The sequence below is a fragment of the Melitaea cinxia genome, chromosome 22 (genome assembly GCF_905220565.1).
Source record: "Melitaea cinxia chromosome 22, ilMelCinx1.1, whole genome shotgun sequence".
In the NCBI taxonomy this organism is placed as follows: Eukaryota; Metazoa; Arthropoda; class Insecta; order Lepidoptera; family Nymphalidae; genus Melitaea; species Melitaea cinxia.
Genome location: NC_059415.1, coordinates 11983326 through 11988320, shown reverse-complemented (window position 1 = coordinate 11988320; position 4995 = coordinate 11983326).

Genomic DNA, 4995 nt, shown 5'->3' with positions numbered 1-4995 from the left:
TTAGTGTATTGTTGTTATTTATTTTGTTGTTTTGTAAACAAATGTTGTTATATCTCTTTTTACAATATATTTGTCTGTACTAACTATTTATCCTGATTATCCTGGTGCAAGCGTAGCATGTTTCGAATGTTGACGATTTTTCATTTGTTGTTTTTGTTGTTGTCGTTTGTGTAGTATGATTGTGTTGTAAATATTGTTGACTAGTTCATAAGTGGTTAATAAAATTGTTTATATACACTACTTACATTTATTTTGAACGATTTATAAATAACCCAAGAAACGCTTAAATGTTACCTAAATGTAATAAAATTTTAACCAGCCTATGTTTAGGAAAATCGATTTATATTATGTAATTATTAGAGAAATACAAAGTAAAGTAATTATATGCTTTGTGTATATGTTTTTTAGAACATCACACAAAATTTGTACTATGAAATCGTATCTATGCGGTCTCCAGATTTATAATCCATCTTAGTAACTTTTTAACTTAAAACCTGAAGCAGTTTTCCTCTTGATAGACCATGTCAAAGAAGCGTTATTATCTACTTTAAAAATATTGTAATGAAATGGTAAGGAAGTCGTAATTCGTAATTAAATCCTAGAAAAAAGTCTGTTTGTCCAAACATCGTGTCTTATACATAAGCAGAACACTAACTATTAAACCCAACTGGGTCAAATCACGGTTTGATTAGTTCATTATAACATTTTACTGAACACTTAGCAGGAAATATCCTGCTCAAAATCTTTTGCAGGCCAACTGGGGAAGTACCTCGACCTTACAGAAGGTCACAGCTAAATAATATTGCTTTCAAGCAGTGTTGTGTACCTGTTGATGAGTAAGATGACCAGAGCTCCTGGGGTTAATTGGGGGTAGGGTTGGCAACGCACTTGCAAAGTTGCAATGCTTCTGGTGGTGCAGGCGTCTATAAAGTATAGTAATCGCTTACTATCAGGTGAGCAGTACGCTTGTTTGCCGTCCTAGTTGTATATAAAAGAAGATTTATTTGTATTTAAATGTAAGACTATTTCTGTCGTCGGCGCCTTGTTAAAATATATAGCAAGATGGCAATGTTATACATTGCTATTAGTCACAACGTGCCGCAGTGTAACAAGAAATAATAAATACTAAAATATTGTTACGTACACAAATTCTTTTATCATTTCATTGTAAAAGATCTTTAAAACTTAGCAACGGATTTTGATGCGGTTTTCTTTAGTAAATAGAGTGATTCCAGAGAAAGGTTTATACAAAAGTATAATACATGCATAATATACTAGAGGAACACTGATAGTTTTTGCAACCGTGTGAAGCCGGGGCGAGTCGCTAGTTTTAGATAAATTTCACTTCACTCGCAAGCCGCGATGAAATGCGAAAAAGTTGTTTCAGTATAATATAATTGAAGGAAAGGATAAATTACAAGGAATTTGATAAATTACTAACTGTTCTTATTCGTAACTTGGTTAAAGCAGTTATTCGATTAAAATTCAATATAATTCAAGCAGTTATTTTACTCTCGGAAACGGAAGTTGTTTTCAATAAAAAACAAAAACAAATTATAACGATCGTGTAATAACTTCGTAATGTAAATTACAAAACTCTTAAACAAAGTTTCATCTCTCCTTTCACTCCTTAACATTGGAATTTTCAATAAACGAGTGTTTAACAATAATTTAAGGAATATTGGGTTTCCGTATAAACTTTCATTGCTTTACGAGTAATATTACAAAAAAACCCTTCCTTAGTGCATGGAGTCGTCGGAGTAGAGCAACAGGATCGGAACTAAATGGTCAAGGGTTCTAAGCCGAAGGCCAGAAAATTTGACATTTTCATGCAGGTACTTATTATGTAAGAATAGCATTTCGGGGAATTCTGTATGTTTCAGAGAATAATTTGAAGCTTGCCAACTTGTAACTGGTTTTATTTGTAACTAGCTGTGCCAGCCCGCGACTTCGTCCGCGTGGAATTTTACAAAAAAATTTCGACCAGCCCGTTGGCGCAGTTTGTAGTGACCTTGCTTTCTGCTCCGAGGGTTGTGGGTTCGATTCCCACCCTGAGTCTGGCTGTAATATAAATATTTATTTATATATGTATTATTTATAAGTATGTTTATTAAAAAAAAATATGTAGCTATACTTGTATATTTTACTGTTCACACTTTTTTCATAAAGGGGGCCTTATATGAAAAACGATTGTTAAGGACTAAACTCGAAAAAGGAACAAAAACAATAATAATAATTGTATACATGACTATCCCGGTAGGATGGCGGCAAGAGTCAGAGTGAAATAACTCTATGTTTATCAACTGTCACCTCAAAAAGAGACATTAAGCTGCCTACCTTTGGAACACACGATCGTGTAACTAAGTTCATCACAAAAAAAAGAATATGTCAACATAAATTTGCAATTACCATTTTAAAGTAATGGGACTTTGAATAATTAAATATTTATTAATATTGCAGGTCATTCACCCTCTTTGTTGTGATAATCTTTTCGTATGATTGCGGGATTTCATTTCTCTGGAATTTCCCACGTATTTTACGACATTGACTTCGTGATAAATTTTAAATATATTTAAAAATAGCAGATGAAAAAGAGAAAATGTTTAATTCAAAAAAAAAAAAAATTAGTTTTAATTTTCTTCAATCAGTTAAGCGAGAATTTTCTACGTCGAATAAGTAAAGATAATAATGACCTTATCCTAAAATTTTGTTTCGTTGATTTTCTCTATAAAGTCCCACTGCTAAGTTGCGTCAGAACTTTCGACTAGGTGGACCGATTTTCATAATTTGTTTTTGAACGAAATGTGTTGATCTGATGAGTACTTTTCGAGTAATATTTGATAACGCGCATTTACTTGACTATTTTTTCGTCTATGAACGTTGTATATAGCTTTTCGATGTAATTGAATCCGTTTTTTTTTTTCGTTTGTAACACAATTAGATATGTAAATCTCAATGTGCTATAAAGTATTAAATAAAGAGATTCCAAAATAGGTGAGTATACATAATTAAAACAGTGCTGATGGAATTGTATTGCTCTATGTATAAATAAATCACAATTACTCAGATTCTCGTGATAATGAACCACGTACTTAGTTCTGTAACGGTATCTCGCGAATTTAGCATAATGAGAATGTTTATATAGTTAATGTTGTAATTAGTCAAGAATATCTTTCTTGGAAAGTTAGTAATACTTTTTTTTAACCGACTAGAAGAGACAATGTGTGATGCAATGTTCACACAATCTTTTGACTATCGTATATGGAGTTTGCAGAGCCAGACCTAAGGGGGAGGGGGATACGAACCTCATAGCCTTCAATTGAAAGAAAAATTCGTAAGTATTTTAGAAATATTTAAATAATAAGATTTATAATTGAAATCAAATATCATTATATGGAATCAGCTGTCACCTACGGTATTTTCGAACCAATACGACCTAGAGACTTTTAAAAAAAAAGACATTTGAAAGGCCGGCAACACGCCTGCTAATACTCTGATGTAGCGGGTGTCTAGAGACTTTAAAAAAAAAGACATTTGAAAGGCCGGCAACACGCCTGCTAATACTCTGATGTAGCGGGTGCCTATGGATGTTGCTTTTAATTACCACCAGGTGAGCTCCATATTTTGAGCAGGAATTTCCTGCTCAAAATATGGAGCAGCCCGACTGGGGTAGTACCTCGACCTTACAGAAGAGCACAGCTAAATAATACTGTTTTCAAGCAGTATTGTATTCCTGTTGGTGAGTAAGGTGACCAGAGCTCCTGGAGGGGATTGGGGATTGGGTCGGCAACGCGCTTGCGATGCTTCTGGTGTTGCAGGCGTCTATAAGCTACGGTAATGTCTTACCATCAGGTAAGCTGTACGCTTGTTTGTCAACCTAGTGGTATAAAAAAAAGAGCTAACTGTCCGTTTGCCTCCTACTCTATAAAAAAAAGATTATAAAGGCCTAATATTACGATATTTATACAGAAAACAGTCAGTCGTTATACTCAGACTTCAAAGATAGTTACATCAAAGTTTCGTAAATCTTTATTCGCTAGCAGCCGACAAATTACGACTTTTAATCAAATTTAAAATTGTCGCTTTCGTATTCAAAGAACGAAATAAGATCAGACGTTTGAGCAATTAGATTGAATCTGAACGGTATTATGTCTCCGATCGAACGATTTATAGATAAAGATAGATAGGGTAGATTTGTTTTATCTTGTAAACGAAAGACAGAGCGCAGATCTTCAAAAGATAAAATTAAACCTCAGTAATGTGAAACTATAAAGGTACTTTATATAATTCAAATTTAATCAAAGTTCAAGATGGTATCTTAAAATAGATACTAAGAATAATAAAGCTGGGATTAGATCTCTACATAAAGTTGTGTTCAGTTTCAATTATATATAACTAAATAGAGATTTGTAAAATTGTGATCTAAAAGTAAGTACAGTCACTAATCCAAAGCTTCTAATTGACTGACTGACTCAATAAGCTTTTAAATATTAGGATATTTATTAGTATTAATATTGAATATTTATTTGTAGGTTAAGTTATGGATTGTAGTTAGACATTTTATTTCATTTTGATTTAAATTTTATACAATACTAGTGGCGTAGCGAGCTTAACTCGCGCCCGGGGCATAACACCGGGGCATATTTTGTTTTGCGGACCATTTAGCGCCCCTTTGTGAGTAACGCCCGGGGCATGATGCCCCCTGCCCCACACCCTCGCTACGCCACTGAACAATGCTAATGTTAAATTTGCTCAAGGTGATAAAGAACATAAAAATAATTAAACATCATTTTCATGACTAGTATGGATTCGTTGTGTCACCCATTGTTACATAAACGATTTGAACACCATATTTGTTGTGTCTTTGTTTTTTATTGATCCTGTAACTTTTATTTGCTAGTGACTATTTAGACTTGAAACTAACGACAGGTCGAATCTGTTTCAAACATGAAGTTAAATTCCATTTTAAAGTTAATAATAAAACTGTTGGTCCTA